The sequence below is a fragment of the Papio anubis genome, chromosome 20 (genome assembly GCF_008728515.1).
Source record: "Papio anubis isolate 15944 chromosome 20, Panubis1.0, whole genome shotgun sequence".
In the NCBI taxonomy this organism is placed as follows: Eukaryota; Metazoa; Chordata; class Mammalia; order Primates; family Cercopithecidae; genus Papio; species Papio anubis.
The window spans coordinates 35,110,598-35,124,679 of NC_044995.1; positions in this window are offsets into that span (position 1 = coordinate 35,110,598).

The following is a 14,082-nucleotide window of genomic DNA, read 5'->3' on the forward strand; positions in this document are numbered from 1 at the left end:
TTTTGGAGTTGGAGCCTTGCTCTGTCACCCAGGCTAGAGTACAACCTCCGCCTCCCAGATTCAAGCAATTCTCCCGCCTCAGCCTCCCAAGTAGCTGGGATTACAGGCATGCGCCACCATGCCAGGCTAATTTTTGTATTTTTAGTAGAGACAGGGTTTCTCCATGTTGGCCAGGCTGGCCTCGAACTCCTGACCTCAAGTGATCTGCCTGCCTTGGCCTCCCAAAGTGCTGGGAGTACAGGTGTGAGCCACCGCGCCCGGCCCCTTGTGTCATTCTTTGTCTTGACGAATCTGCCTGGTTGTCCCCAGTGAGACCAGATTGGGTTTCAAGTTGTAGTGTTTGCCTTCCAGCTTTTAAAATTTCTATAAACTGGGGCAAATACAGCAGACTTGTCTGGAGACCTTTGATATATGAGGAACCCCAGGCAGTCGCTTCAGTTCAGCCAGCGCTTCCATAGTGCTTTTTTTTTTCTTTTGAGACAGAATCTTGCTCTGTCGCCGAGGCTGGAGTGCAGTGACATGATCTCAGCTCACTGCAACCTCTACTGCCTCCCGGGTTCAAGCAATTCTCCTGCCTCAGCTTCCCAAGTAGCTGGGACTACAGGTGTGCACCACTACACCCAGCTAATTTTTGTGTTTTTAGTAGAGATGGGTTTCACCATATTGGCCAGGCTGCTCTCCGACTCCTGGCCTCAAGTGACCTGCCCACCTCAGCCTCCTAAAGTGTTGTGAGCCACCGTGCCCGGCCCATGGTGTTGTCTTAACACCTTCGTTCATCCTATGAATGAATGTCCATTCTAGGGATTTAGGAATTATGTGCCAGGAGCTGTGAACAAAAACCAAGAAAGTTGTTTTCATTATACCCCAAGAAAATATCATTAAATCCACATAAGCAGATAAAACAGGATGTCTCTGGGCCAGGCGCAGTGCTCATGCGTGTAATCCCAGCACTTTGGGAGGCCGAGGCAGGCAGATCATTTGAGGTTTGGAGTTTGAGACCAGCTTGACCAACATGGTGAAACCCTGCCTGTACTAAAAATACAAAAATTAACTAGGTGTGGTGGCGCGTGCCTGTAGTGCCAGCTACTTGGGAGGCTGAGGCAGGAGAATCGCTTGATCCCAGGAAGCAGAGGTCGTAGTGAGCCAAGATTGCACCACTGCACTCCAACCTGGGTGACAGTGAGACTCTGATTCAAAGAAAACCCCAAAACTCGGCAGCATGTGAATATGATAGATGTTATGTGCAAGATTGACAAGTGATGCCTTAACATTTATACCTTGACTCATTTGGAACTAAGATTTTGCTCTATGTTTTTCGAACCGGTCACTGTCACAGGACACACGCTGAAAAAAATACTTTATTACATCACAGTCTTGACCTCCAACATCGGAGACCCTAGAATCTACCATCTAAGCTGGGCACCGCTGAGAGTCAACAGGAGGAGTGGTGGATTCCACTCATAGGTGGAAATCAGCATGCGCCCGACCCCGTAAGGCTGACGTGCTTACATCATGGGAATTGAGTTTGATGTTAGATAATGAATGAATTTGGCTCATGGTCTCCACACCCATGCCTCCAGGGGATGTGTCCTGGATGCAGCCTGTGTCCCCCCACCATGACTTGCAAGGGAACTCACTGCTCAAAATGACCACCATCATCTCCTGACATCCCTGGCTATGGGGCTAGGATGGCCGGACTCGGAATCCCCAGAGGTGTGACTACAAGGAAGTAAAGCCGGATGGTCTGTGTCTCACTGACTCAATTTGTTTTTGGATCGACCATGGTGCACAAAAGCAACCACAGGCAATATGGAAAGGAAGGGATGAGGCTGGGCACGGTGGATCTCACCTGTAATCCCAACACTTTGGGAAGCTAAGGTGAGAGGATCGCTTGAGCCCGGAAGTCAAGGCTGCAGTGAACCATGATTGCACCACTGCACTCCAGTCTGGGCGACAGAGTGAGACCCAGGTTTCTTTGTTTCTGTTTTTTTTTTTTTTTGAAATGGAGTCTCACTCTGTCACCCAGGCTGGAGAGCAGTGGTGTGATGGTGTGATCTCAGCTCACTGCAACCTCCACCTTCCGGGTTCAAGCAATTCTCCTGCCTCAGCCTCCCGAGTAGCTGGGACTACAGGTGTGTGCCACCACACCTGGCTGATTTTTGTATTTTTTAGTAGAGACGGAGTTTCACCATGTTGGCCAGGCTGGTCTCAAACTCCTGACCTCAAGTGATCCACCTGCCTCTACCTCCCAAAGTGCTAGGATTACAGGCATGAGCCACCGTGTCCAGTCCCATCAGTGTATTTCATTTCCATTTGCATCTGACACGATAGACATTGGCAAAATGAACAAGTGGGGCAAACGCAGCCTCGAAATTGAGCCTGGCACCCAGTAAGTGTTGGACGTTTCTCCTACCCCCTTCTGCTGTGCGACCTGGGTAAATGACTTCCCCTCTCTGAGCCTCCATCATCTCCTCTGTAAGGGGGGAAGAGTATGGGCTGAACTGTGTCTCCCCAAAATTCATACGTGGAGGTTGTGACACAGTCCCTCAGAATGTGACTGTATTTGGAGTTAAGGTCGTTATTAGAAAGGTAATTAGGTGAGGTTAGCAGCCAAAGAAAAACTAAAACTAATTTTCACGCAAATGTGAACCAGAACCTTCCACATCAGCACAGAAAGGAGGAAAAAGAACCACAGAGGACGAGGAGAGAGGAGTGCTGGCCCGGGTGCCTGGCGCTAGGAACCAGCTGGATGCCAAGACACACCAGGCACAGCCAAATCCCACGCGGGTCTGCGGCGGTGGCACCCCAGGATGATTATGGGGTCCTCCTAGGGAGAGCTCAGAGTCCCAGCCAATGCTCCTAATTGCCTGGGGTCAGTGGGTCACTGAGCTAATCCTCCCAAGCACATCAGGGGTCTCTGCCATCACTGAGGGGGAACTTCCAGAACTCCCTGGAACCCAATCAAGTCCAATTAACCAAAAAGGCAGGAATGTGGGCTGGGACCCCAGCAGGGCTGGGAGGCTTCTCGGCAGGAGCCCCGGGTGGCCCAGGAACTATCTTGCTTGTGGAAAACAAGCCCCAGGCCCCAGCCCCGTCCAGGGCAAGGAGGGAGGGAACCCCCAGGCTCAGGTCAGTGGGGTCTCTCTGTTCAGCGGGGCTTTGGGCTGTGGGATCCAGGGACACCAGCCTTGGTGGTTAATTTGATGTTCTGCTCATAGACGCATGATGATTTAAAAGCCACATTTCAGTAAGGCAGACAGAGGAGGACAAATGTTGCATGATTGCACTTATAGGAGCCACAGGGAATAGCCAAATTCCTAGAGACAGAAAGTAGAAGCGAGACGCCCAGGGGCTGGGGTAGAGGATTGGAGACTGTTTCAAGGGCTGGAGTGATAAAACAAAATTTGGGGTGTAGATAATGGTGATGGTTGCATACATTGGGAATGCATTTAATGTTAATGAATTGTACCTCCCAAGTGGTTAACATAACCAATATCATGTATATATTACTAAAATGGCAAGAAAAAGACTAAGTTTGCAATCAGCATTTAACCATTTAAGGAAATTGGTTCATTAATGTATAGTTTGATTTATTAGTTGCATAACAATATTTAAATATTTGGGGAAATGTACTTCCTAGATGGAAGTGCTTAATAAACTGAACATTAAAAATTTTGGGGAGAGGCTGAGGTGGGAGGATTTTTTTTTTTTTTTTTTTTTGAGACGGTGTCTCGCTCTGTCGCCCAGGCTGGAGTGCAATGGCGTGATCTCAGCTCACTGCAACTCCCACCTCCCCAGTTCATGCAATTCTTCTACCTCGGCCTCCTGAGTAGCTGGGATTACAGGCGTGCACCGCCACACCCGGCTAATTTTTGTATCTTTAGTAGAGACAGGGTTTCACCATGTTGGTCAGGCTGGTCTCGAACCCCTGACCTCAAGTGATTCGCCTGCCTCAGCCTCCCAAAGAGTTGGGATTACAGGCATGAGCCACCGCGCCCAGCCATGTGCTTACCTTTTAAAGAATGGATGTTGGCTGGGTGCGGTAGCTCATGCCTATAATCCCAGCACTTTGGGAGGCTGAGGCGGGCGGATCACAAGGTCAGGAGATCGAGACCTTCCTGGATAACACGATGAAACCCCATCTCTACTAAAAATACAAAAAATTAGCCAGATGTGGTGGCGGGCACCTGTAGTCCCAGCTACTCGGGAGGCCAAGGCAGGAGAATGGTGTGAACCCCGGAGGCAGAGTTTGCAGTGAGCCGAGATTGTGCCACTGTACTCCGGCCTGGCAACAGAGCGAGACTCTGTCTCAAAAAAAAAAAAAAAAAAAAAAAAGGAAAGAAAGGAATGGAGCATTACAACTTGCACAGATTCCCACTAGTGGCAGATAGCACTTAAAGGAGGGACGTGTCCCCAGATCTGAGACCCTGGGTGGGGACTGCATCAACATCGTCCTGGGCCCGGTGTAAGTCTGAACCCCCTGCTGTTGCCCCTCAGCTCAGTCCTCTGACCATCACCTGGCCTGGTAGGGTCAGTCCCCCTAGACAGTCCCTGTGCTGGGAATTACAGGTGTAAACCACCACACTCTGCCCATTTTCCCCAATATTTAAACACTGCCATGCAACTAATAAATCAAGCTACACATTTCATGAACCAATTTCCTTAAATGGTTAAATGCTAATGTCAAACTTAAAGTCTTTATTTCTTTGACATTGTAGTAAACTCTGCATGGACTGGGCGCAGTGGCTTATGCCTGTAATCCCAGCACTTTGGGAGGCCGAGGCGGGTGGATCACCTGAGGTCAGGAGTTCGAGACCAGCCTGGCCAACATGGTGAAACCCTGTCTCTACTAAAAATACAAAACTTAGCCAAATGTGGTGGGGCGCACCTGTAGTCCCAGCTACTCAGGAGGCTGAGGCAGGAGAATCCCTTGAACCTGGGAGGTGAAGGTTGCAGTAAGCTGAGATCATGCCACTGCACTCCAGCCTAGGGGACAGAGTGAGACTCTGTCTCCAAAAAAAAAAAAAACAAAAAAACACCTACATGATACTGATCATGTTAACCACTTGGGAGGTACAATTCAGTGACATTAAATGCATTCTCAATGTGTGCAATCATCTCCACTATCTACACCCCAAATTTCTCATCACTCCAGGCCCTTAAAACAGTCTCCAGTCCTCTACCCCAGCCCCTGGGTGTCTCGCTTCTACTTTCTGTCTCTAGGAATTTGGCTATTCCCTGTGGCTCCTATAAGTGCAATCATGCAACATTTGTCCTCCTCTGTCTGCTTTACTGAAATGTGGCTTTTAAATCATCATGCGTCTATGAGCAGAACATCAAATTAACCACCAAGGCTGGTGTCCCTGGATTCCACAGCCCAAAGCCCCACTGAACAGAGAGACCCCACTGACCTGAGCCTGGGGGTTCCCTCCCTCCCTGCCCTGGACGGGGCTGGGGCCTGGGGCTTGTTTCCCACAAGTGAGACATCCCTGAGCCATCCCGGTCTCCTGCCGAGACCTCCCAGCCCTGCTGGGGTCCCAGCCCACATTCCTGCCTTTTTGGTTAATTGGACTTGATTGGGTTCCAGGGAGTTCTGGAAGCCCCACTCAGTGATGGCAGAGACCCCTGATGTGCTCAGGAGGATTAGCTCAGCGACCCACTGACCCCAGGCAATTAGGAGCATTGGCTGGGACTCTGAGCTCTCCCTAGGAGGACCCCATAATCATCCCGGGTACCCCTGTTGCAGACCCACGTGGGATTTGGCTGTGCCTGGTGCGTCCTGGTGTCCAGCTGATTCCCAGCACCAGGAATGCAGACCAGCTCTCCTTTCTCCTCGTCCTCTGTGGTTCTTTTTCCGCCTCTCTGTGCTGATGTGGAAGGTTCTGGTTCACATCTGCGTGAAAGACCCATTTAGTTTTCCTTCAGTTTTTACTTTTCCATTTTTGATTAATTTTGAGACAGGGTCTCACTCTGTTGCTCAGGCCAGAGTGCAGTGGTGCAATCCTAGCTTGCTTCAGCCTTGAACTCCTGTGCTGAAACGATCCTCCTGTTTCAGCCTCCTGAGTAGCGGGGACTACAGGTGTGCACCACCACACTCAGCTAATTTTAAAAATATTTCTTAGTGATTGGGATCTCTTTCTATTGTTCACACTGGTCTCAAACTCTTGGCCTCAAATGATGCTCCTGACTCGGCTTCCCAAAGCATTGAGATTACAGGCATGCACCACTGCGCCTGGCCTTGCTTTTTTACCTGTGAGCAAAAGAAGATTCCTCAAGCGGGCTGCTTTCTTTCCCCCAGGAATCTCCCTATAACCTTTGCAGATGCCTTTTTTTTTTTCTTTAGACAAAGTTTTGCTCTTGTTGCCCAGGCTGGAGTGCAATGGTATGACCTTGGCTCACTGCAACTTCTGCCTCCTGGGTTCAAGCGATTCTCTTGCCTCAGCCTCCTGAGTAGCTGGGATTACAGGCGCCTACCACCATGCCTGGGTAATTTTTTGTATTTTTAGTAGAGACAAGGTTTTGCCATGTTGGCCAGGCTGGTCTAGAACTCCTGAATTCAGGTGATCCTCCCGCCTCGGCCTCCCAAAATGTTGGATTACAGGCGTGAGCCACCATGCCTGGCCTGCAGATGCCTTCTGATAAATCTGTGTGAGGCGTGGTGGTCTGAGTTGCAGTGGGTGAGAAATTGAAACATTTAATTCACAACAGAAACCTAGTGTCAGCTAGCTTTCATTTTTCCTTTCCTTCTCTCCCTCCCTTCATCTCTTTCTCTCTCTCTTTCTTGTTGGACAGGGTCTCACTCTGTAACCCAGGCTAGAGTGCAGTGGTACAGTTGTAGCTCGGTGCAGCCTCAAATTTCTGGGCTCAAGCTATCCTCCCACCTTAGCCTCCCAAGTAGCTGGGACTACAGGTGCAAACCACCATGCCCAGCAGATTTTTTTATTTTTATTTTTCGTGGAGATGAGATCTCACTATGTTGCCCAGGCTGGTCTCGAACTCCTGTCCTCAAAGTGCTCCTCCCACCTCAGCCTCCCACAGTGCTGGGGTTCCAGGGATGAGCCACTGCGCCCAGCCTCGTGTGACTTTTAAAAGCATTTTAGCCAGGCGCGGTAGCTCACGCCTGTAATCCCAGCACTTTGGGAGGCCGAGGTGGGCGGATCACGAGGTCAGGAGATCAAGAACTTCCTGGCTAACACAGTGAAACCCCGTCTCTACTAAAAATACAAAAAAATAAAAATAAAAAAAAAAAAGCCAGGCGTGGTGGCGGGTGCCTGTAGTCCCAGCTACTCAGGAGGCTGAGGCAGGAGAATGGTGTGAACCCGGGAGGCGGAGCTTGCAGTGAGCCGAGATCGTGCCATTGTACTCCAGCAATGGCGACAGAGCGAGACTCCGTCTCAAAAATAATAATAATAATAAAATAAATAAATAAAAGCATTTAATCATAGCATGGTATGGGAGTGTTCATTAACGGCATTTTGTCTCTTTTCCTCTCGTTGTTTGATTAAAAATGACTCATGTGTGTTCCCGCTGAAAAGGACCCTGGAGGTGATCCAAACACCCCCCACGCCCCTGCTCCACGCACACAGGCGGCTCTGGCCAAGTCGCAGCCTCCAGAACCCCCTCCACCCTTGCACTGTGTTTCCTCAACAACCAAGCCTGGGAACATTCCCAAAAGGGTCCAGGAAGCAGCTCACTCAGCAGATGTTTGGTGATTTCAGAAAACAAAAGGGTCGGCAGGTCACGTCCATCAGCTCCCTGAAGAGTCCTGCAGGATCGCGCCTGCTGCGTGTCCTGGCACAGCTCACATTACGACAACACAGACTTTCCATCTTTACTGTCCTTTTAATCACTTCTGCAGGGGGATAGCTCAACTTACAAACCACATAAATATTTTCCTTTCGGCACCAAACTTTCCCCTGGGGAGCTGGAAGCCCAGCTGGGGTCTTTTTGTCTCTGGCCTAAGGGTCCAGGGCTGACCTGGGATAGGAGCGTTTGTACCAGTCTCCCGGAGTTTCAGCGAGAGGTACTGGCAGGTTTCAGGGACAGGAGGCTATTAAGACAGTCACCCTCCACATCTGGTGTGAGAGACCACAGGATAGGAGAAGGCAGACGTGGAGTTCCGAGGCAGGTATGTGGACCCTGGCAGTTGCTGAACCAAAGTACGCCTGCAATCATAAAGCCAATTAAGATGTTTGTTAAAGCGGCTGGGCATGGTGGCTCACACCTGTAATGCCAGCGCTTTGGGAGGCCGAGGCAGGTGGATCATTTGAAGCCAGGAGTTCGAGACCAGCCTGGCCAACATGGTGAAACTCCATCTCCAGTAAAATACAAAAATTAACCAGTATGGTGGTGCATGCCTGTGATCCCATCTACTCAGGAGGCTGAGGCATGAGAATCGCTTGAACCTGGGAGGCAGAGGTTACAGTGAGCCAAGATTGCACCACTGCACTCCAGCCTGGGAGACAGAGGGATATTCCGTCTCAAAGAAAAGAAAAGAAAAGAGAGAAAACAGCTGTGTCCAATGCGTCTTATAAATCAAATAAAACAAGCACACAACAGAATATTCAATTAAGGAAATTGTCTATCATTGGTAACATTGATGAAATCAGTCTCAGGGGAGTGACGGGAGGGAGAGAAACGGCCTGATTGGAAAGAAATGAAGGGGGAACGGGAGGAGATAACTTGGAGAACTTAAGACCAAGACCAGAAAAAACAAAGCAGACCCATACAAAAATCAAATAAGGCTGGGTGCAGTGGCTCATGTCTGTAATCCTGGCACTTGGGGAGGCTCAGGAGGGAGGATCTCTTGAGCCCTGGAGTTTGAGGCCAGCCTGGGCAACATAGCTAGACCTTGTCTTTATAAAAAACATAAAAATTATCTGGGTGGGCTGTGCGCAATCGCTCACACCTGTAATCCCAGCACTTTGGGAGGCTGAGGCGGGCAGATCACAAGGTCAGGAGATCGAGACCATCCTGGCTAACACGGCGAAACCCGTTTCTACTAAAAATACAAAAAATTAGCCGAGCGTGATGGCGGGCGCCTGTAGTCCCAGCTACTTGGGAGGCGGAGGCAGGAGAATGGTGTGAACCTGGGAGGCGGAGCTTGCAGCAAACCGAGATCACACCACTGCACTCCAGCCTGAGCGACAGAGCAACACTCCATCTTTTTTTTTTTTTTTTTTTTTTTGAGACGGAGTCTCGCTCTGTCGCCCAGGCTGGAGTGCAGTGGCCAGATCTCAGCTCACTGCAAGCTCTGCCTCCCAGGTTTACGCCATTCTCCTGCCTCAGCCTCCCGAGTAGCTGGGAATACAGGCGCCCGCCACCTCGCCAGGCTAGTTTTTTTGTATTTTTTAGTAGAGACAGGGTTTCATCGTGTTAGCCAGGATGGTCTTGATCTCCTGACCTTGTGATCCGCCCGCCTCGGCCTCCCAAAGTGCTAGGATTACAGGCTTGAGCCACCGCGCCCAGCAACACTCCATCTTAAAAAAAAAAAAAGCTGGGTGTGGTGGTGCTCACCTGTAACCCAGCTACTTGGGAGACTGAGGCAGGAGGATCGCTTGAGCCCAGCAAATGAAGACTGCAGTGAGCTGTGATCACGCCACTGCACTCCAGCCTGGGTGACAGTGAGATCCTGTCTGAAAAACAAAACATAAAAAACCCCCCAAAATCACAAAAGAAGCTAGTCACGAAACACCACATAATGTGAGATTTCACTGATATGAAATGCCCAGAACAGACAAATCCAGAGTCAGGAAGCTGCCAGGGGCTTTTGGGGAGTGACCGCTAATGGGGATGGGGTCTCCTTTTGGGGGGATGAAATGTTCTAGAGTGAGATAGAAGAGATGACGGTTGCACAAGTTTAAGTATACTAAAATCTATTGATTAAATCAATAGTAAATCTACTGAACTGAACATTTTCATTGGGTCAACTTTGTGGTATGTAAATTATACCCCAATTATACTCCCAAAAGAAGATGGCTGGAGGAGGGGCAGCGTGGGTGCCCTCCAGAGCCGAAGCTTATTGGAGCCCTGGCAGGTGAGGGGCTGCTGGCTGGGGAGAGGGGAATGAGCCAGCTGAGCTCGCAGGGCAGTGAGAGTCCAAGTTCCGGGGTGGGGCAGGGATGGCAGAGGCTGTGGGCTGGAGAGGGCCCTGTGGAGCTGGAATGGCGAGGGAGCCTCAGAAGATCTGCATGAACAAGTGATGAAACAAATCTTCTCCTGCAAACCCCCCTTCCCCCACCCTGCCACCATGCCCCAGCAGGAGCCCCTCCCTCCCACTCCCAGGCTGCCTGGCCCCAGGGTCCTGAGGCTGCCGTTTACGGAACATTGACTAGGTCCAGGCTCAGGGCTGGCCTTACATTCCTGGGTTCCCGTCCTCATTGGTGCCCTGTGGAGTTAGCCCTGCTGTCAGAGTTTCTAGAACGCACCCGTTTGGAACTGATCTGCCGAAATATTGGGAGCCACTGAGGGCTGGGCCAGCCTCCAGCACCTGGTATGGCGAGGGTGGTGTCTGTAGACACTTGGTGATGGGAGGAAAGAAGGGAAGGAAGTGGTCACCTTACCTGGGGGCTATGTCCCTTTCTACCTCACCTGGGGGATTTCTACACCTGTCCGCCTCACCTGGGGGATTTCTATACCTGTCCACTTCGCCTGGGGGCTATTTGTGCCTGTCCCCCTCACCTGGGAGCTGTCTACCGCCTATCTCGTCTAGGAGGCCATGCACTTACCCATCTTATCTGGAGGGCCATGCCCCGGTCTATCCTACTCAGGTGCTATCTACACCTGTTCACTTCATCTTGGGGGTTGTCTACCTCATTTGGGGATTACCTATATCTGCCTACCTCACCGCGGCAGGCCGTGTACCCACTCAGCTCACCTGGCGGGCCATGTGCCTGCTCGCCTCACTCAGGGGCTGTCCACACCTGGGTTGGACAGGCCTTTGACCGGAGTGGCCATCTCCAGGCTTAGCTCCAGTAGACAGAGTCCTCTTGTGGGGCTGGACGAGGCCACCCCCAGGGAGTTAGAGGGTAGCGAGCCCCCTCCCCAGCCCCCAGCGTGTGCCTGGAGTTGCTGGCAGCCTGGTGGCTCCTGAGCTTCTGCCCGGTCCAGGTTGTGTCCAGAACATTTCTGGCACTGAGCTGGCACCTTCTCCAGGACAGATGCTTCTGGCAGAGCCGAGGCGGGCCAGGGCGTTCACTGTGGTGCTTTTATTTCCAGCCTGCTTGCCCAGAAGGCAGAGCTTGCCAGGGTGCCTACTGGGGCTGAATCGTGTCTGGGCCTCAGTTTTCTCTTCTTTCCTTTCTTTCTTTCTTTCTTTTTTTTTTTTTTTTTTTTTTTATGAGACTGAGTCTCACTCTGTCACCCAGGCTGGAGTGCAGTGGCACAATCTCGGCTCACTGCAACCTCCACCTCCGGGATTCAAGTGATTCCCATGCCTCAACCTCCTGAGTAGCTGGGATTATAGGTGACCACCACCACGCCCAGCTAATTTTTGTATTTTCAGTAGAGATGGGGTTTTGCCATGTTGGCCAAGCTGGTCTTGAATTCCTGACCTCAAGTGATTCTCCTTCCTCAGCCTCCCAAAGTGCTGGGATTACAGGCTTGAGCCACCGCACCTGGCCATGGCCTCTGTTTTCTTATCCCAGTGCTGTCCCAGGCCCCATTCCTGCTCTCATGTCACGGGAGCCTCTAAAAAGGAATGGTTGGGCAGAGATGCTGCCTAAGAGACAAGAGATGGTGCCGGCCACCAGGCCCCGGGGCCTGGGAGTGTCTGCCGCAGAGCTGCACTGAGGGCTCGGGTGCAGGTAAAAAGGGCTGCAGGCAGCACCTCCACCCTCCTCCCTGGACAGACGCACACACCCCTGCCCCGCTCCCTGACACCCCTGCCCGACTCCCTGCCCTCCGCCTGTACTCACCCTGTAGGGACACAGTGAGATGAGTGACTGTAGCTAGCTCCCAGGTGAGGGGGGTGGGGACATAGCCCCCAGGTGAGTATGGGTAATTCCTAGGTGAGGCAGATGGGTGCGTGGCCCTCAGGAGGGATGGTTAGGTGTACACAGCCCCCAGGCAAGATGGATCAGTGAAAACAGCCTCCAAATGAGGTGGGCAGAGACATGGCCCTCCAGGTGAGGTGGGTGGGTACATGGACCCTAGGTGAGGTGGGCGGGTGTGGCCAGCCCCCAGATAAGATGGGCAGGTATGGACACAGTCCTCAGGTGAGGTGGGTAGGTGCGGGCAGCTCCCAGGTGAGGTGGGCAGGTATGGACACAGCCCCCAGGTGAGATGGGCAGGTAAGGACACAGCCCCCAGGTGAGATGGGCAGATATGGACAGCCCCCAGGTGAGATGGGCAGTTACGGACAGCCCCCAGGTGAGATGGGCAGGTATGGACACAGCCCCCGGGTGAGATGGGCAGATATGGACAGCCCCCAGGTGAGATGGGCAGTTACGGACAGCCCCCAGGTGAGATGGGCAGGTATGGACACAGCCCCCAGGTGAGATGGGCAAGTATGGACACAGCCCCCAGGTGAGATGGGCAGATATGGACACAGCCCCCAGGTGAGATGGGCAGTTACGGACAGCCCCCAGGTGAGATGGGCAGGTATGGACAGCCCCCAGGTGAGATGGGCAGGTATGGATACAGCCCCCAGGTCAGATGGGCAGGTGTGGACACAGCCCTCAGGTGAGATGAGCAGGTGTGAACAAGGCTCCCCAGGTGAGGTGGGCAGGTGCAGACTTCACAAGCATGAATTTGGAGGCCCAGTCACCCAGCTGAGGGAACAGCCCAGAAGGGGCTTCACCATGGCGAAGCTGCTAGAAGGAGCCAGAAAGATAGGAAGAAGCCCTTTTGGTGCAAAGGGCGGATCACTGACTGGCCTCCAAGGGCGGCCTTCAGGGGACATCTGGAGCACGCCCTGGGAACAGTGGGGCTGTGACGGCGCCTCAAGGCTGTCTGGGGCCAGGTGATCACAGGCCATTGTCTTTGCTCAGACTCAGGGTCCAGGCAGGCCAGAGCCACTCAGGGTGGTTGAAGCAAAAACTCGGCAAACTCGGGTTTTAGGGAAGGGATTCCGGAGTTGTGAGGCTGAAGCTTCTTTCCGGAAGCGCGGTCAGAGCTTGGACCAGCTGTGAGTTCATCTCCAAGGAGCTGCACATTCCCAAGGTCACCCTGATGCTGACCCTAGAGCCTACATACTGGTCCCGCCCGGCCGGGGACCATCTGCCCTGTGCTGTCCCCCGACGGCCTGTGTTCACTCCCCGCCTCGAGGACACAAGGCAGGGTTCACAGGGCAAGGAAACCTGGCTTGAACTCTGGTCCCCACATCCCTGGAGGGCCCGTGGCAGCCCGAGACTCCTCTGCCTTCCTCCCCGCTTGGTGCTACTTGGAGCGGGCACGATCTCCTTCCTGCCACAGGGCTGTATGGCACATTGCTTGTGCTCGGAGCGGTGTTTGGGGCAGCTGGTGTCTCCAAACCCCATAGAGGTCTGAGTCCAAGAGGTCAAGCCCAAGGGTACTTCAGGTCACCTTGTCCCAGACATAGACCTTTCCAAGACCTCTTCCTCCATGGAAAGTCCCAGGCCTGCATCCTGTTAAACTGCCCCATCCCTTTTTTTTAAATTATTTTTTATTTTTTTAAAATTTTTTGAGACCAAGTTTTGTTCTTGTTGCCCAGGCTGGAGTGCTGTAGCGCGATCTCGGCTCACCGCAACCTCCGCCTCCCGGGTTCAAGCGATTCTCCTGCCTCAGCCTCCCAAGTAGCTGGAATTACAGGCATGTGCTACCAGGCCGGGCTAATTTTGTATTTTTAGTAGAGATGGGGTTTCTCCATGTTGGTCAGGCTGATCTCGAACTCCCGACTTCAGATGATCCTCCCACCCTCGGCCTCCCAAAGTGCTGGGATTATAGGCATGAGCCGCGGCACTCAGCCTTTTGTTTTTTGTTTTTTTTTTTAAAGAGACAGGGTCTTGCTCTGTCATCCAGGCTGGAGCACAGAGGTGCAACCATAGCTGACTGCATCTTCAAACTCCTAGGCTCAAGGAATCCTCCTGCCTCAGCCTCTTCAATGGCTGGGACTTGCTGGGG